A 20258-nucleotide genomic window follows, 5' to 3' on the forward strand; every position below is an offset into this window, starting at 1 on the left:
CTAGCGCTGGGGCCTGCCACAACCTGCGATGTTACCACCCCCATGTGAATGCAGAGTCCCGGCTGCTCCACTTCCGATCCAGCTCCCTGCTGATGTGCCTGGGAAAGCGGCAGAAGATGGCCCATGTGCTTTGGCCCTTGACAGCCACATGGGAGACCCGGATGGAGGTCCAGACTTGTAGCTTCAGCCTAGCCTAGCCCCAGCCATTGAGGCCATTGGGGGAATGAATCAGCAGATGTAAAATCCATCTCTCTCTGTCTCTCTCTGTAATGTCTTTCAAATAAATCAATCTTTACAAAAAATATTCAAGGGCCAAAGTCAACACACGGATCTCCAGTGTGCTTGCTGGCATTTCCCTTGCTGGTTCCTCACTGGGGTACAGGAAAATGCTGCAGACATTTCCATGCTGAGGGTGAAAAACAAAAATAAGAAAAGGCACAGCCAGCACCGCAGCTCACTAGGCTAATCCTCCGCCTTGCAGGTTCTAGTCCCGGTCGGGAAGCCGGATTCTGTCCTGGTTGCCCCTCTTCCAGGCCAGCTCTCTGCTATGGCCAGGGAGTGCAGTGGAGGATGGCCCAAGTCCTTGGGCCCTGCACCCGCATGGGAGACCAGGAGAAGCACCTGGCTCCTGGCTTCAGATCAGCGCAGTGCATCGGCCACAACACGCCGGCCATTGGAGGGTGAACCAACGGCAAAGGAAGACCTTTCTCTCTCTGTCTCTCTCTCTCTCACTGTCCACTCTGCCTGTAAAAAAAAAAAAAAAAAAAAAAAAAAAAGGCACAACCACTTGCTCACCAGTGTGGCCACATCACCAAAGTCCATCTCCTTCCTATCTTTTCCTTCCTGTCCCTAACCCTCACTCTGTTTCTTTACTTAAAGATCCCTCTGGTCACGAGGTTGGATTACAAAGGGACTGTTGGAGCTGAAATCTGCCGACTCACTGCCCCTTCCAATGGTCGAGAAGACCACTCAGAGAGGCTGAGGAAGCAGCCAAATGTAACGGAGCAGACTGGCAGCAGACCCGGGCCCGGTTACAGCCTGAGCAGGTCCCGTGGTGCAGGGGTCCCGGGGGCGGCAATACCACCTGCAGATGCTGATCCGTTCTCTGCTGTTTGCCTGGCACCCCAAACCCTGCCTGGTAACCAAGTCACACAATACAGAGCTGCTGAGCCATGCACGGCTCTCACAGCCATCGCTGCAGTGTGGGGTGAGGCATGGGACGCGTGTTGTACACGAGGAAAGCCAGGTGCGAAAGACAGAAGGAGAATGAAGGCCTTGTGAGACTCAGAACCACGGGGAGACCTCAGGCCAAGCAGGTCAGACCTCTGCCTCCCCCGGCCCCCTTGCTGTCCCCTGCAGCACCGTGCCCACCCAGCATTCTAGCCCCAAAGAGACAGACACAAATCTTCCTTTTCTCACTCCCTACTCCTGACACCCTCAGGGGCAGCTGGCTTGTGGGTGAACAGCAAATAGGGTTTGCTGAAGGACAAGCAGAGAAACCTGCAGGGAATCAGGAAGAAGAGGTCAACGCGACTACACTCTGGAGACAGAAACAAAAACCCACGCTGGGCTGCCCTCCGTAGGGGCTGCGGTCTCGTTACCTCCGGAAGCAGTTCTTTCCAAGCAGAGAGAGACAATTACCTGGGTGTAATTCCACAGGTGCTGCTGTTGGGGACTGACCTGTCTCTTGAAGTCTCTGTCTCTGTGTCTCTGTCTCTCTTTCTCTCTCTCTCTCTCTCTCTCTCTCACACACACACACACACACACACACACAACCCGGGTCCAGCCATACCTACCCCAAACAGACCGGCGGAGCGTAGGCAGCAAATCCACCGGACTTGGTCACACTCAAGAATAGGATCCACGATGCAAGGCTAAAGGGCGATCTTGTGCAATGCTATGCGGCACAGGCCTCTAGGGCACAGTGGTTTGTTGTGCAACGAGAGCACAAGAAGTGGCCAGAGCAGAGGGAAGGAGGCAGGGACTGGCTCCAGAGGCCCCAAAATGACTTTGTAGAGGAAACCATGAAAGTTGGTGATAATCACGTCACAGGTTGGGTGGATTCTAATGCTAAGACATACAGTCAGAATGTTATGGAAATTTGTTTTCTTGGAAAAATTAATGTGCTTAAGTCCAGCCTCAAGTTAAATCTCCAAGAAAAGACTGGAAAAGTGAAGAGCACTACTCTCTGTTTGAGTTGATTTTTACCAGAAAATAAAATGCTTCGAGTTTCTAGTTTTTATAACTGTTCTTTTAAAATGTATTTACATTATATCTCACAATTATTAAGTAAGCAGGGGAAGACGGCTTGACATGCAAATACCCCATGTCAATGTCACTGCAATTCATGCGCTCACAGTCGAGGCACGGTTTAGACAGATGGAGCTGGTGTAAAGTTGGAACAACCCTCAGAGTCAACAGTTTGACAGCTTGGAAAATCAAAAATCAGTCCAGGATCCTTCAACCAGTAATCACACTCGGTTTTACATCTAAGAAAGGAGGCCAAAAAAAAAATCCACAGTGCAAATTACATAAGCATGCTTGTGGCGCACCTGACCCATCCCACACAAACACAGCCAGGCTCCTCCCAAGCTAAGCACAGGTCTCAGTTTTTCCCTAAGACACCTGCCGGGCCGGTCAGGTGTATTCTTTTCATCAAGCTTGGCTAACAGGCAATTCCAATTCTGAGCAGGTGGCTGTCAAAAACAAGTGAGGAAAGCAGGGACGTGAACAGACACCTGCACGCCTGTGTTCATAACAGCATTATTCACAAGAGCCGCAACGCAGAAACAACACCTGTGGCCAATCCAGAGGCAGGTGAATGGATACACAAAATGTGGAAGAAATAAATGCACAATCAAAGATTATTCAGTGTTAAGGGGGGGGGGGTTTCTAACAGGTGCTGCACATGGCGCAGACATTACATTAATGCAAACAAAACCATAAACCCATCACAAAAGGTCACCCATTGTATGACTGCACTTACGGGCAGTGCCTAATGCAGTGGGATTCACAGAGAAAGATAGCACAATGGTGGAGGCTAGAGACTGGGAGCAGGGGAGGTCAAAGTGTATTGGGGGGCGAGCACAATGGCCCAGCTGGTTAAGCTGCTGCCTGCAATGTCAGTGGGGATGCTCGGTGGAGTCCTGGCTACCCCACTTCCAGTCCAGCTCCCTGCTGACGCACCTGGGAAGGCAGCAGAACATGGCTCAACTACTTGGACCCCTGCCACCCACGTGGGAGACACAAATGCAGCTCCAGACTGTGGCTTTGATCTGACCCAGCCCCAGCCATTGCGGCCATTTCTGGAGTGAATCAGTAGAAGGAAGGTTCATTCTCTCTCTCTCCCTCTCTCTCTCCTCTTCTCCCTCCCCTCCCTTCTTTCTCTCTCCAGGGACAGTGTTTAAGTATTTTAGTTACCACATTGCGTAACTCCTATTATTTTTAGTATCCATTTTTTGCCTAACATACAAATTTACGAGTTAAAAAAAAAGTGCGGTGTTAGCGTTAAGAATGCCTGCATAAGGTTCACTTTTGTACTCTCACACTAATCCATCATTTTCCATCTAGTACTAGCCTTCGGCTCCCACGCAGGTGGGCCCTCTGTGGGGAGCAACTGAGACTAGACTAAGTTACTGGAATTTAGACTTATTCTATGCATCTGCTCTCCCACAATGTGGTGCTGAGAGAGAGCAAACAACTTTCCACGCAGCTGCCTCGCCAATTTGACTGATAAACTGCAGGAGCTGATCCTGCTCCTGATTGGAGGAGAGCAGCGTGCTCGGCGTGTGGGCAGCAGAGTTGGGATTGGCGGAAGAGGACTATAAAGGAGGAGAGAAACACCATGCACCACGCAGAGGCGGGGGGCCGGCAGCTAACCCGGGACAGCGTCGTTCCTCCACGAGTGAGGGAACAAACAGCAGCAAACCCGGGAAAGGGCCAGGCAGTAAGAACAGTGCAGGGTCTAGTGTCATTCCTCCGTGAATGGGGGAGCGACAGCCCTCCCCATCTCAGACTGATGAAATGAGCCAGCGATCATGGTTTCCAGAATTACCATGGCTCCCTATTTAACCGCGTATCTTTGAACCACCTACACCCCACAGGGTTTGGCAGACTTGGGTCATGCAGGGCTCCAGGGGCGCTTTTCACAAAGACAATGCCACCAGTGATAATGGCCAGGAGTTTCAGAGTGCTATCGTAAATGTTTAGAAGCGACAGAAGTCCAGTCTGGTCTTATGGCTGAATAATTGTATGAATATTCTACCTTCTCTTTATCCATTCTTCAGTGGGCATCTGGGTTGGCTCCATATCTTGATGACTGTGAATGGTGTTGGAATGAGCACCTGAGCACAGACGTCTGTTCGTCACACTGCCTGCCACTCCTGATACAGCCCCACTGGTAAGACTGCTGGATCCCAGGGCAGTCCTACTTTCATTTTTCCAAAGAACCTCCACGCTGTTCTCCATAATGTCTGCACTAATGTATTCATTTCCCACCAACTGCATGAGATGTCTCCTTTCTCTACTTCCTCGCCAGGCATTTGCTATTTTTTTATTTTTGGTCTTTTTGAAAATAGCTGCTCTGAGATAAAGTGACATCTCACTGGGGTTTTGGTTTGCATTTTTCTGATGATCAGTGATGCTAGCCAGGTTTTCATGTACTTGGTGGCCGTTTGCATGTCCTCTTTTGAGAAATGTCTGGTCAGGTCATTTGTCCAACTATTCTGGAAATTCATTTCTTGTTGGGTGGGTAGTTTGCAAATATTTTCTCCCATTCTGTAGACTCTCTTTGCCCTATTGTTTGCTTTGCTTTTTGGGTTGATCTAATACCATGTCAATTTTTGCTTTTGTTTCTTGCATTTTTGAGGGGATATACAAAAAAAAAAATTCTTGCCCAGACCAACATCCTGAACTGTTTTCCCCTACTAGCTTCATAGTTTCCAGTCTTGCATTTAGGTCTTTGATCCATTGTGAATCCATTTTTGCACTGAAAGAGATGAGGGCAAGAATATACCCTGGAACTTGTCAAAAATCAACTGGCTATAAATATGTGCATTAATTTTGGGGTTCTCTGTTCCGTTAGTCTATGTGTCTGTTTTTAGGCCAGTAGCATGCTTTGGTTACTCTAGCTTTGTACTACTTTTTTTTGTTTTTGACAGGCAGAGTGGACAGTGAGAGAGAGAGAGAGAGAGACAGAGAGAAAGGTCTTCCTTTGCCGTTGGTTCACCCTCCAATGGCCGCTGCAGCTGGTGCGCTGCGGCCGGCCGCACTGATCCGAAGGCAGGAGCCAGGTGCTTCTCCTGGTCTCCCATGCGGGTGCAGGGCCCAAGCACTTGGGCCATCCTCCACTACACTCCCGGGCCACAGCAGAGAGCTGGCCTGGAAGAGGGGCAACTGGGACTAGAACCTGGTGTGCCAGCGCCGCAGGCGGAGGATTAGCCTATTGAGCCGTGGCACCAGCCTGTACTACATTTTGAAGTCAGGTGTTGTGATGCCTCCAGCTTTGTTCTTTTAGTTCAGGATTGGTCTGGCTATGCAGGCGCCATACTAATTCTGTGACTGTTCTTCCCAGTTTTGTGAAGAATGCCACTGGCATTTTGATAGGCACTGTACTGACCCTGAAGATCACTTTGAGGAGTGTGGATATTTTGACAATACTAATTCTTCCGATCTACAGGCATGATCCAGATGTCTGTCCATTGTGTGCGTGAGTCTGTGGGCCTGTGTGTGTGTCCTGCCTTTGACTGATGCTTTGATGTTTCCAAAGTAAAGGTTATTTTCTTCCTTGGTGACATTTATCCCTACGTAATTTTTTTAAGCTATCATGAGATTGCTTTTTTGATTTCCTTTTCTCGGCAATTTCATTACTAGTGCATAACCAATCTATGGATTTTTTTCATGTTTATTTTCTATCCTGTAACCTTACTGGATTCATTCATTGGTTGTAACTGTTTGCTGGTGGAGTCTTTAGGTGCTTCTACATGTAAAACCATGTCATGTACAAATCAGGGGGATTTCAGCTCCTCCCTTCCTACTTGGCATCCTTTGTATTTTTCTCTTTTGGCTCAGGCTACAGTTTCTAATACTCTATTGAATCAAACTGGGGAAAGTGAACATCCGTGTCTTGTTCCAGATTTTGCAGGAAATGATTTCAGCCCTTCTCTGTCTGGTGTGATACCGGCTGTGTCTTGTCCTACACAAGCATTGTTCCTAATTTTCTGAGGAATCAGGAAGGGATGCTGAACTCCACTGAACGCTTTCTCTGCCTCTAAAGCGATGATCATATGGTTTCTGTGCTTCATTCTGCTGACATGATGCATCCCAGATCTTGACTGGGCAATGCTGAGCCATCCTCGCATCCCAAGGATAACTCCTGCCGGCGCCGCGGCTCACTAGGCTAATCCTCTGCCTAGCGGCGCCGGCACACCAGGTTCTAGTCCCGGTCGGGGCGCCGGATTCTGTCCCGGTTGCTCCTCTTCCAGGCCAGCTCTCTGCTGTGGCCAGGGAGTGCAGTGGAGGATGGCCCAAGTGCTTGGGCCCTGCACCCCATGGGAGACCAGGATAAGTACCTGGCTCCTGCCATCAGATCAGCGCGGTGCGCCAGCCGCGGCGGCCATTGGAGGGTGAACCAACGGCAAAGGAAGACCTTTCTCTCTGTCTCTCTCACTGTCCACTCTGCCTGTCAAAAAAAAAAAAAAAAAAAAAAAAAAAGGATAACTCCTTACTACACGATGGTGTATTATCTTTTCTCACATGCTGCTGGAGTTGATCTGCTAGCATCCGCTGAGAACGTCTGCATCTGTGTTCATCAGGGATACTGGTATACGGTTTTCTTTTCTTTAGGAGGTCATGTCCTTGTATTATTTTGATGTCAGGGTCATGCTGGCTCCCATCTTATTTGTAACTCTGGTCCAGGAGGCACAGCAGACCCCGTAGGTGGCTTCCCATTCTCCATCCTCTCCTGAGTATCGCAGCCCTGAGGTCCCATGAAAACTCTACGTTTCTTAGCTTTCCCTCCTGTCAGACAGGACACGGAGGCCGAGTTCTGGCCAACGACATAGCAACAGTAGTGGATAAGCCTTTCCCAAAAACGATGGCTGGGGCTCCAGCCTGGCTTCTCAGACAAGAGGCAACATTACGGACAGGAACCACAATGGTACAGTGAAGCCAAAGGAGCCTGGGCCCCCAAGGCATCGGCGCTGCATCCGCACTGCACAGCCTCCCTCCGAACTTCCTTTTTGTAGCAGAACAAGAATTCCCACCAGGTGAGGCCATTTTCCTGTGCAGCCAAACCCAGCCCTTACTCACAGATAGTGATCTCTGAATAGATAGGAAGCAAGCCTGTGTTTCTTGAATTATCCACAGAGCAAAACCAGGGAGCTTTCTTGTACCTCCTGTTGCCCGTCCCCCTCCCACCTCCTGGGTTTCGTTTCTCTAATCCAGGGGCTCAGATTAAACTATTTTCAAAATAAATAAATAAATAACTTTTCGCACTTGGACTTGCTTTCTGTTTATACCCAAGAGTGAAGGGTATGCCCTGTCGACTTTGGAGGTAGCCTGGGCAGCTGCCAGTTCAATTCTCCTCCTCCCTCCCCAGATTGTCCTCACTAAGGAGTGATGGGAGTCAGCTAGCATCAGAACGTGAACTCCGAGACGAGCTCAGTGCCAAATCAAGAAAATCTTCTGTGATTAGTGGAACAAGATTTGTGAAGCCACAAAGCCAACTGGGCCTCTGCCATCTGATGCATTCACCCAGGCTACTGTTTATCTAAATGATTTCCCAAACAGGAAATTCCGTTTATAAATGGACAATGGTTACTTTTTACAAAACATCATATGAGATCATCTGGATAGGAAAAGATTTCAAACTCATCCAAAAAAAAAAATATTATGGCAGCCTGACAAATAATTAAACAAAACAGATCAGCAAAACAAATAAAACCTGCCCCTGGAATGTGACCATGGTACTCCAACCAGGTTTCAGAGATCAACAGGAATGTAAACTCAAAATGCAGAAAACAGCGAACGGCAAGGAGACAGAATACACACATAAAAATACAAAGCAATAATAAAAGAAAAAATTGAAAGTCAGTCATCACTGGTGCAGATGGAGGAGTGGTGGTGTCATTCAACATGAGTGACAGGTGCACTTCCAGCGTCCACTGAGGGTGCACTTGAATAGCAGGGACGGCCACTTGAGAACAACCCTCTCCAGTTCCAGGGATGAGCCTGCCAGAGTCAAGAGTAACAGCAGCGGCAGAAACCAGGGTGTTTTGAAAGCTCTTGAAATGCACAGTCACAGTGGGGGAGACGGGCACAAGCTGGGGGGACTGACAGCTGAAGGGTCCGGAGCACAATCCTGCCAACAAACTAAAAACCACTGAGTTATACACATTCTACGGATCAATCGTAGGTGAATGACATCTCAAGGAAGCCCTCATCAAATGCGGAAAGAAAAAAAATGCAGCCACAGGAACTCTGAAAGCAGGGTCACTCAGAAAACCTGCCACTCAGGCCCATCAGCAAACCTCTGGACGACGGAAATGCGACGTAAGAGAAATGCGAATTTGCCGGGGAGGTTACGCTGCCTCCCACGGCAGCTGCGTGGACAGCCCGGGGAGCTCCCCGTATCTTCTACAGATGTTTGGACACAAGGAGCGTTCATGCTTCGGCCATCTACCTTGTCAATAACAGGAGCTGGGCGGGGGGACGGCAGGGCTGCGGGGTCACTGGACTTAGCATTCGCCCTCTCAGCCAGGCCTCCCACCTCAGCCAGCATCCCGGCACTGATCCATCCCGGGAGGGCCAGCCCTGCCTCTGCCCGGCCTGTAGCCACAGCCCGTTCCCACAGGGGCTGTGCATGGTGGCCCCTGCGCTCCAACAGCACAGTTATGGCATACACGGACCTCGGCCATGAGAGCAGCGGCCCTTCCCCACCCCAACAGGGCTAGGAGCATGCGCAAAGCTCTCCAAGGTGCAGGCACCGTGAGACTTCCTGAGACTGCAGAATCCAGGCTGCTGGTTTTGCCTGCAGCCCACCCTTCACTCCCCACCCCTGCTGTGGTTCGCAGCAGACCTAGCATCATTTTGCAACGCGGTGACTAGACCGGGCCATGGGATGTGCTGCGACCAACAGGATGCACACGGACACAACAGGCCACGTGTCCAGCTGAGCTCTGCAAGGGCCCTCATGGCCAGGCTTGTCCTCCTGAGCTCCTGTCCTCTGTCAAGAGACCAGGATCCCACCAGGAAGCCACCGCCCCTGTAGCCCAAATCCCTGTGCGAAGCAGGAGTGGAGCCAGCCCGATGACAAACTAGGACCACAGGCAAGAAATGAATGCTGTGGTCACCAATGGGCATTGGGAGACGCTGGGCAAGCGAACTTCTCCAGCAACCCCTCTGCTGAAAAACATGGGCGGTGCATCCGCTGAGAGTGACCACAGGACGGGGGTCACAGCTGTAATGACCTTACAGCACCACCACAATCCCTTTACACATGGTCTGAGCAAGACAGGGCCATGCCTAGCTTTAACGACTCTCTCCTTTATCAACAACACTTGTGACGACTCCTGCAGACAGGGCATTGGCCACAGAAAGCAGACCGTATGACAGCAGGGAGATTGCCTTTTTTAACACAATTAAAATCACCTGGTTTACCTGACCAGTAATGCCCCTTTCCCTCAATCCTTCTTGGAAGTTGCAAACCCAGGGAGCTACATACAAGTACCTGCTCTCAAAGCCAGGCTCCTGACTCTACTGCTGGTACCTCCCTGGCCACTAGGTGGTGCCACAGCCTCACCTGGGCAGGCTCATTCATTCCCTCCAAGCGCCAGGCAGTGGGGAATTCAGAGGCCAACTCAGATTTGCCCCTTCCGTTTTTACTGTTAAACAAACAACCAACCAACCAACCAGAGCTGGGAACCGCAGTTAACACAGAGCTGCCCAGCCCTTCAGGAATCACAGTCTGGCCTGTTCTAAGGACTTTTCAATGCTGAAACTAAAGTGTATCCTGAAAGTTATCAGAGACACACCTGACAAGCCGGCCTGGCAGTGAGCACAGAATTCCTACCAAGAAAAGGAACAGCAGGGTCCCTGGGCATGGCTCTGTCTGCACAGCTAAAGTTTGGGGGCTGAGCCAGCAGGCGGCTTCCCAAGGGCTAAGAATCAATAGCCGGGGCAGGTGACCGGTGCCACGGTTGAGCCGCTGTCTGGGACACCCGCACCCCTCATCAAAGTGCCTGAGTTCAGACCTGCCTCCACGTTGGCCACCTGCTACTGCACGCGCTGCAAGGCATCAGGGGACGGCTCAAGTGCTCACTTCCCTGCCACCCACCCAGGAGACCTGCACTTGGTTCTGGGTTCCTGGTTTTGGCCTGGCCCAGCCCCGACTGTTGCAGGCATTTGGGGAGTGAACCAGCAGATGAAAGGTTCTCTCAACTCCCAGCCACCCGCCCCCCGATCCCTGGCTTTCAAATGGAATGAAAATAAATAATTTAAGTGGCAACACCTTCCTCCTCTCCCTCTCAGGAGGTTCAGTTTGTCCCAGGCACACATTGCATCAATGAGGTAAGGTCAGAGGCCCTAGAAGGCACAGATGAGGGTCTGGCTCTGAGCTGGCTCGCACAGGGATGCCTCTTTGGGGTTCCAGTCCATGTTCCCTCATGTGTCTTTTTGTTGTTGTTGTTGTTAATTAATTAATTTATATAAGGAGAACTGGTTTTATGTACACAGTTGGCTTTTAAGATTTATTTATTTATTTGAGAGGTAGAGTTATAGATAGAGAGAGGGAGAGACACAGAGAGAGGGATCTTCTATCCACTGGTTCATTTCCCAAATGGTGGCAATGGCCGGAGCTGGGCCAATCGAAAACCAGCAGCCAGGAGCTTCTTTCGGGTCTCCCACACAGGTGCAAGGGCCCAAGCGCTTGGGCCCTTTTCTACTGCTTTCTCAGGCTATTAGCAGGGAGCTGGACTGGAAGTTGAGCAGCTGGGACATGAACCTGTGCCCTTATGGGATGCTGGCACTGCAGGCAGCAGCTTAACCTACTATGCCACATTACCGGACCTCCATATATACAGTTTTAAGAACATAACAATACTTCCCACCCCCTCCCCTTCTGCCACCCTCCCTCCTGCTCCCTTTCTTCGTTTAATTTTTGCAATGACACGCTTTCAATTTACTATATAATCACAAGCTTAATCCTCCACTAAATAGAGAGTTCAGCAAGTAGGAAGACCACAGTTTCTCAGGAGTACAGACAAGGTATAAACAATAACCAAATCTCAAGATGCCTCATTAGCCTTGAGAAATTTGTGCCCCCAGGATTCACAGTGCCCAGTTGAAGCACCCCCAACCCCTGACGACATCAGGCTCCCCTCTGGCGTCTCCTCACACAGTCCAGGCTGTAACCACTACTCCTGCACTCGACCCCATCCACCTGCTGGTCATCACGTCATACTGCACCTGCACAGGCCACAGCTGGGCCACTTCTGAGGTCTGAAATTCAGATGCACCCTCCTTGCCCACAAGCCCGGGTCCTCACAGCTCTCCCATTGTGAGTCCCCCAATTCCACTCCAAGACCCCCGGCCCCTCCGTCCCTCCTCTTGGCCTCCCCCTCCCCCGCCCCTCCCCACTCTTCGTGAATCCTACAACCCTTTGCTTGAGCTCTGCTCATGCCTGGGGCTCACACACCCTCACCCGCGTAGTACTTGAGTGGCACCTACGGGGCAAAACCCAGTGCTGGAGAAAGCCACCTGGGTACCATGCTGTCCCTGCACCACGCAGAATCGCAAAGCACGGGAGCTGAGGGTGGGCCCTGAACTGCCAGGTGACACTCCTGCTCTTACACGGTGACAGGGTCAAAGGGCAGGGAGGGGCACAGGCCCGGATACAACCTGGACCCTCTCAATAGGGCAACAGGTATGGGCACAATCGCCTTCTGTGTGCCCAGAAGGGCGAGCCACTGGCTCAGGGTTGCCCCTCTTGCTCCCACTTGAACATGAGGTTTCCTCTGCAGAAGGGACTACACACAGAACTATCTCACAGAGGGAAAGAGAGCCATCCATTCCCTCTCCTCCATCATTCATTCATGTGCAGACACCACCATCACGTCCGCTAACACTCTGGCCAATCTTCCTGCTTCTCGCTAAACCCCAGAACACCCTGAGTGTGCGTGAGGAAGCCTCTTCAAGACCCTGAGACTCCTATAGGGGCAAGAGGGCCCCTGTTAGCTGAAACCACTCCCTGGAGCAAGGACAGTCTCTTCAACAAATGGTGCTGGGGAAACTGGATTTCCACATGCAGAAGTATGAAGCAAGACCCCTACCTTACGCATTACACAAAAATCCATTCGTAATGGATTAAAGACCTAAATCTACAACCCAAATCCATCAAATTACTAGAGAACATCGGAGAAACCATGCAAGACATCGGCCAAGGCACAGAGTGCCTGAAAAAGACCCCAGAGGCACAGGCAATAAAAATCAAGATTAATAAGTGGGATTACATCAAATTGAGAAGCTTCTGTACTGCAAAATAAACAGTAAAGAGGCAACCAACAGAATGGGAGAAATTATTTGCAAACCATGCAACTGATAAAGGATTAATAACCAGAATATATAAAGTGATCAAAAAACTCAACAATATAGCAAAGCAAACAACCCAGTCAAAAAGTGAGCAAAGGACTTCAATAGACATTTCTCAAAAAAGAAATCCAAATGGCCAACAGACACATGAAAAAATGCTCAGGATCACTAGCCATCAGGGAAATGCAAATCAAAACCACAACGAGGTTTCACCTTACTCCAATTAGAACAGCTTTCATACAGAAATCAACAAACAACAGGTGCTGGCGAGGATGTAGAGGAAAAGGTCCCCTAATCCACTGTTGGTGGGAATGCAAACTGGTAAAGCCACTATGGAAGACAGTTTGGAGATACCTCAGAAATCTGAATACAGTCCTACCATACAACCCCGCCATCCCACTCCTCAGAATTTACCCAAAGGAAATGAAATCAGCAAATAAAAGAGACATCTGCACCTCTATGCTTATTGCAGCTCAATTCAGAATAGCCAAGACATGGAATCAACCTAAATGCCCATCAACGGAAGACTGAATTAAAAAACTATGGGATATGTACTCTATGGAAGACTACACAGCAGTTTAAAAAAATGAAATCCAGTCATTTACAGCTAAATCGATGATTCTGGAAAATATCATACTTAGTGAAATAAGCCAGTCCCAAAGGGACAAATATAGTATGTTCTCCCTGATCTGTGACAACTAACAGAGCACCTAACAAGAAACCTGTAGAAGTGAAACAGACACTGTGAGAAGCAATTACTTGAAAAGCCATTGTCTTGACTGTCCAGGAACACTTTATTATTTCACTTTATCTATTTTTTTATTCTTTTTTTTTCTTCTCTATTTAATACCATTGGCTGAACTCCTTACTTAACACAGAATTAATCATCAATGTATTAAGTCAATTGAAAATAGATCCCTGGGGCCGGCGCCGCGGCTCAATAGGCTAATCCTCCGCCTAGCGGCGCCGGCACACCGGGTTCTAGTCCCGGTCGGGGCGCCGGATTCTGTCCCGGTTGCCCCTCTTCCAGGCCAGACCTCTGCTGTGGCCAGGGAGTGCAGTGGAGGATGGCCCAGGTGCTTGGGCCCTGCACCCCATGGGAGACCAGGAAAAGCACCTGGCTCCTGGCTCCTGCCAACGGATCAGCGCGGTGCGCCGGCCGCAGCGCGCCGGCCGCGGCGGCCATTGGAGGGTGAACCAACGGCAAAGGAAGACCTTTCTCTCTGTCTCTCTCTCTCACTGTCCACTCTGCCTGTCAAAAAAAATAAAAAATAAAAAGAAAAAAAGAAAAAAAAAAGAAAATAGATCCCTGTTAAAAATTAGAGTGGGAATGAGAGAGGGAGGAGCTATACAAATCAGCAGACATTCCCACAGACCTACCCCTAAGGCTAAAGCTAAAAATTTGCCATGAGACTCCAAATTCCATTTAGCTGGGTGGCACTAATCCCATCTTATGTCATAAAAATGATATTAAGTATGGAATTGATCATATACATAGGATCATCAATCAAAGGGATCACATAAATAAGACCAAGTGCCTGGTAATAACAATCAGAATTACAAAGGGGACAAAGTTCCAACATGGGAAGCAGTCCACACAGGAGACTCACAGAATGACAAACACCCTCAACAGCACTCTGACCTCAGAATCAGCCCCTAAGGCCTGACTGAAAACACCATGAGAGCATTTCAGGCATGGAAAGCCAAGTCATAGTGCCAAAAACGGTTCTGCATAAAGGATCTCTGTGAGAGAGACCCCAGTGCAAAGAAGGGGCCATCAAAGAAGGAGGTATGTTCCTCTGAAGGGAGGAGAGAACTTCCACTTTGCATATGGCCTTGTCTAAAAACCAACAGAGTCTGTGAACTGAAAAGGCTTCCATAGTCTTGGCAGCTCATGACAAGAACCTTGGGTGATCAGCGATGTCATAAATAAGAGTGCCAGATGTTAAATCAACAACAGGAGTCACTGTGCACTTGCTCCCCATGCTGGATTTCTGTCCTTAAAGAGCTGTACTATGAGAATTGATGGTAAAACTTGTCTTCAAACTGTACTTTATACTTTGTGTGTCTGTGTGGGTGAAAACTGTTGAAATATCTCCTTAGTAAAGAGTTGGTCTTCTGTATATAAAGTCAATTAAAAATTAATCTTAATGGAAAATGGAATGGGAGAGGGAGCAGGAGGTGGGATGGGAGGAGGGAGTGGGAGGGCGAGAATGAGGGGAAGAAACACTATATCCTTAAAAGCTGTCCACATGAAAATTTGTATTCACTAAATAAAAACCTTCAAAACAAAACAAAACAAAAGGGCACCTGTCACCGAGACACAATGGAAAAGGTCTAGGGGCCTGTGTTGTGGCATTATGGGTTAAGCTGCTGCCTTCAACGCCAGCATCCCATATGGAGGCTGGTTCAAGTCCCAGCTGCTCCTCTTCTGATCCAGCTTCCTGCTAAGGCACCTGGGAAAGCAGCAAAAAATGGCCCAAGTGCTTAGGCCCCTTGTGGCCATTTGGGGAGCAAACCAGCAGAAGGAAGACCAAGATATCTGTCTGTCTCTCTCTCTCTCTCTCTCTCTTTCTCCCTGCTTCCATCCATCCCTCTCTATAACTCTGCCTTTCAAATAAAATAAATAATTTTTAAAATCAGAAAGGGCTGTCTTAGGACAGTCCACCTTTGCGTCCTCTGTGTATCCCTGTGCCCTGTCCCCCTGGGACCTGGGGAGCCCCGCTGAAGGCCGCAAACCTTCCAGAGGCTTTGCCGAGATCAGGGATGCCGCGCGGTTTTTAAGAAGAAAAAGGAAACTGTTTCTCTAATGAAGAAGGGGAGCGGGGAGAGGGGGAGGGGGAAGGGGAGTGAGAAGAGGGGGAAAGGGAAAGGAAGAGGGGAGGACGGCAGAGGAGAGGGAGGCAGAGGGAGAAGCAAGAGCGGAGGTGGCGGGTGCAAGAGGAAAGAAGAGGCCGGCGCCGCGGCTCAATAGGATAATCCTCCACCTGCAGCGCTGGCACCCGGGTTCTAGTCCCAGTCGGGGCGCCGGGTTCTGTCCCAGTTGCCCCTCTTACAGTCCAGCTCTCTGCTGTGGCCAGGGAGTGCAGTGGAGGATGGCCCAGGTGCTTGGGCCCTGCACCCCATGGGAGACCAGGAAAAGCACCTGGATCCTGCCATCGGATCAGCGTGGTGCACCGGCCGCGGCGGCCATTGAAGGGTGAACCAACGGCAAAGGAAGACCTTTCTCTCTGTCTCTCTCTCTCACTGTCCACTCTGCCTGTCAAAATAAATAAATAAATAAATAAATAAATAAATAAATAAAAATAAATAAATAAAATAAAAGAGGAAAGAAGAGAAAAGAGTGAGCTAAAAGGAAATACTCTCGGGGATACCACCCTGGAGGCCGAGCACCCGCCAGACCCTGGTCCCCACATGGTCACCACGAACGTCACTGCAGTTCCAAAGGTGAGCGCCGCAGCCCTGCCTGGAGGCCACCCCCTGACTGCCTGGCTGTCACAGCGTGTGCCTGTTCGCTCTGTCTGCAGAGACAGATGTCTGGGACATGTGAAGATTCAAGCTATACGATGACGCCCCTATGGTTACATAAGGTACTGCGCATGCCGGGGGGGGGGGGGCTCTGAAGCCTGGCCCATCACTCAAAATCCAAGCCTGGCGGACAAGTGTGCACCCCACAAGGAGGGTGGGCTAGCGCCAGGCTGGAACACACTTCGCGGCAAATGGGGTTGGAGGCAGAGAATGACGCTGAGCCGACAGTGAAAGTAACTCCACTGATGGACAGCCGTCATGCATCCAGCTCGAGGCACGGATGGTCTGAATCTGGACAGTAACAGCCCTTACTGCCAGGCCCATTTCAGAGGTGGAGTCACGGGGTTACCAGAGATGACTTGCCCACGGCCACAGTGTAAGTGAACCACACCCAGCCCTGCAGCCCCCAGGGCTCACCCTTCAAGAACAAACCCTAGGAAACCACACTGCCTAAGGCTTAGGAACACGGATCAAAGCCTGTTCAGGCTGAAATGTGGGAGGAGGGTCAACTTCCCACATGAGACAGTTCTCGGCACCTTGAACAATACAGTGGGCCACTGTTCATTATCTTCTAAAACTCCACGTACATCCAAGAAGGGTTCAACAGAACCATCGGAATAAGAATAAAATAACAGCAACCTAAATGCTTTGTATTACAGGGGAGGGAGGCAGGAGAGCAAAGCTGAGGATTTTATCAGAATAGCTATTCAAGAGGTCGCCACGCTTCCTGGAAGCCAAGGCAAGAAGACAAACACACACACACACACACACACACACACACCCTGCAAAAGGAAGAGGGCAATTTTAACCTGAACCCCAAGTGCTCATCCAGGAATCGCTTGGACAAATTCTGACTAATACAGGGGTCTTCAGTTAGTAGAAAACGTGAATTATGTTTTAATCCCGCTGTCCCATGACCTTTCTGAAGCTCCCTCGCGTAACAGAATCTATCTTCAAAATTTGCAATGCATGTGTCTATGAAGACTTTAACACGATTAAAGTCCTCAGGCCTCTGTTATCCAATCTGCTGCCTGTCCACCGCACGCGACTGTGAATTAATTTCGCATTAAACCAAACATCAGTTCTCCTCCCACAATTTCCACACTCGTGGCTGCCGCTGTGGAAACCTCCCCATCAACACGGAACACTCGGCTGGATCTTCCGCAGAGTGCTAGGGTTTTCGGAGTCTTCGACCCAGGGACACGCCATCTGCACCGCCCAGTGAGTCCATGACTCCCAGTCTGCAGACGGAGATGCACACCCCACCTCGCCGAGCCCTGGCCTGCTGCTCCCCAGAGCCACGCCTGTCCCTGTCTGCAGAGCGGGCAGCAAAGCAATGGAAAGAACGGACAAATCCCTGCAGGCACGGAAGGGGTGAACGAGGAACGCGTTCTGACGGACGGGGGCAAGCACTCTGACGGAAGGAGATACGGCTCCCCTGGAATCCTGGAGGGAGAGAGGGGGCAGCCATGGGAGCCAAGCACAGGCAGACACCGGAGATGGGAGGGGGTTGCAGACAGGGGCTGACTGAGGATGGCACTGATGAGAACCATGCCAGCTGCTGCGCTTTCCCCTGTACCTTCCACCAACTAACCCAGCAACAGCCCCCGCCCCCTATGCTATGGATAAATGGATGAGGGGACAGTGATAGACAGATGGGAGATGGAACTACCCATTCCTCTAGTTAGCTAGCTAGGTGGCCCTCAAGACAGACTGCCTGGACGCTAACCCAGGCTTCACCACTAGAGGGAGCTATAAGTCACTGCGCAGGCTGCTCAGGCTGGCTGTCTGTGCCTTGGTTTCCTGGCGTGTACAATGGAAATCATGGTAAGACCTGCTTTATAGAACTGTAGTGCCGTATGACCACTGGGCTCTGCAATTACCCCCAAAGGGCACTGCCCAAGGTGGGTGGGGCCCACCTGGATTACAGCTGGACCGTGGGCCCGACAGACTGTGAAGGAGTGGCTGTGTGACTTCCGAGACGAGGTCATAAAAGAAGGGTCGGCCGGCGCCGCGGCTCACTAGGCTAATCCTCCGCCTTGCGGCGCTGGTACACCGGGTTCTAGTCCCGGTCGGGGCGCCGGATTCTGTCCCGGTTGCCCCTCTTCCAGGCCAGCTCTCTGCTGTGGCCAGGGAGTGCAGTGGAGGATGGCCCAGGTGCTTGGGCCCTGCACCCCATGGGAGACCAGGATAAGCACCTGGCTCCTGCCATCGGATCAGCGCGGTGCGCCGGTCGCGGCGGCCATTGGAGGGTGAACCAAAGGCAAAGGAAGACCTTTCTCTCTGTCTCTCTCTCACTGTCCATTCTGCCTGTCAAAAAAAAAAAAAAAAAAAAAAAAAAAAAAAGAAAAAAAGAAAAAAGAAAAGTGGATCTTGCAAGCACGCTTTTCTGTTTCTTCTTTTTTTTTTTTTAAAGAACAGATTTACTGAGATACACTTTGCTGACATAAAAGTCACCTTTTAAAGTTGACAACTCAGGAGCTGGTGCTGTGGTACAGCTGGTTAAGCTCCTGCCTGCAACACTAGCATCTTGGCTGCCCGGCTTCCCATGCAACTCCCTGCTAATGTATCTGGGAAAGCAGCACAAGGCAGCCCGAGCACTTGAGCCCCTGCAACCCACAAGGGAGATCCAGATGGAGTTCGGGTTCCTGGCTTGGGCCTGCCTTGGCTATTGTAACTATTTGGGGAGTGAACAAGTAAATAGAAAACTCTCTCTCTCCTTCTCTCTGTGTGTGTCACTGTACTTTTCAAATCAAATAAATAAATCTTTCTTTTTTTTTAAAAAAAGTACACAACTCAGCAGGTTTCAATATATTCAGAGAAGTGTGCAACCTCATTGCTATTTAATCTTAGAACATTTTCACCATCCCATATAACAAATCACACACCTGCCAGCAGCCCCTCCCCACATTCTCTACCCCCAGGCCCCGGCAAGCACTAATCTGCTTTCCATCTCTCTGCGTTTGCTTACTCAGGACATTGCACACAAATGGAATCATGCAATCCGTGATCTGCGTGCCTGGCTCAGCACGACGGCTTCGAGGGCCTGTCGTGTCACGGCGCGTCTCGGAGCCAAGGGCCTTCAACTTGTGTCGGGGAAAGGGCACCCGAACACAATGCTGGTGCAAAAAGGAAAACAACAACAACAACAAAACCTGAGGGGCTCCGAGCCTGTCTCTTTCATGAGACGTTTCCTATGAACTTGAACTTGTGCTCATACCCCACTTCCTCTCATTGCTGAATGCTGTAGTACAGACGGGTGAACCGTGCACCAGCTGGTGGACACGGGGGTTGCCCCTGCTTTTGGGCAGCTGTGAACAATGCTGTGATCGACCCTCCTGGACAGGGCTTCCTGTGCACTTAAGGTTTCGTTTCTCTTGACAACCAGGAGCAGAACTGCACAGTCGGTCACCTTCAGGCTCACGGTCACACTGCTGTCCCAGTGACCAGCTCTCACCTTGACTGCAGCATTCCGGAAACCCTAAGCCAGAACCACGCAACCAAGCCACTCCTGGATTCCTGGCCCACAGAAACAAGGGACAGGGTAGAGGTTTGGTGCTTTAAGCTGCCAAAGTTTGGGGAATTTGTTCCACGGAAACAGACAGCTCATGTATGAGGAACAAATGAAGTTGGACACAAGCGGCCTTTGGGATGGTGTCCAGTACATAGTAAGCACTTCAGTGTCTGCTAGCTGTCATCGTTGTCTTCAACACCTTCCTACCACAGGGCCTTCGCTCACACTGTGTTCTGTAGTTGGAATGCTCTTTGCCTCCCTACCCTAACTCCTACATACCTTTCAGATCGTTCTTTCTAAAGATTCATTTATTTGAAAGGCAGTTACAGAGAGGCAGAGGCAGAGAAAGAGCGAGGTCTTCCAGCTGCTGGTTCACTCCCCAGATGGCCACAACAGCGGGAGCTGCGCCGATCTGAAGCCAGGAACCAGGAGCTTCTTCCAGGTCTCCCACGTGGGTGCAGGGGCCCAAGTACTTGAGCCATCTTCTACTGCTTTCGCAGGCCATAGCAGAGAGCTGGATTGGAAGTGGAGCAGCCAGGATTCAAACTGGCGCCTATATGAGATGCCGGCATTGCAGGTAGCGGTTTTACCCGCTACGCCACAGCGCCAGCACTTATCTTTCATGTTTATG

The 20258-nt window shown here is 50.3% G+C and overlaps 1 protein-coding gene across 32 annotated transcripts in view; it reads right to left on the reverse strand.

The window, feature by feature from the left end:
* The window catches only part of TRAK1 (trafficking kinesin protein 1), a 195183-nt gene that overhangs the window by 92940 nt on the left and 81985 nt on the right, over positions 1-20258 (reverse strand). For 2 of the 32 annotated variants that reach the window (XM_070050993.2, XM_051851813.3), the window contains exon 1: positions 1797-1860. The exons of the other annotated variants lie outside the window; for them this stretch is intronic. The gene's annotated coding sequence lies outside the window, so the exon portion shown is untranslated. Of the gene's footprint in view, positions 1-1796; positions 1861-20258 lie in introns of those variants that run through there. 32 annotated transcript variants of the gene reach the window in all.

This window comes from Oryctolagus cuniculus, chromosome 10 (genome assembly GCF_051225735.1).
Source record: "Oryctolagus cuniculus isolate XC-2025 breed Fujian yellow rabbit chromosome 10, ASM5122573v1, whole genome shotgun sequence".
NCBI lineage: Eukaryota > Metazoa > Chordata > Mammalia > Lagomorpha > Leporidae > Oryctolagus > Oryctolagus cuniculus.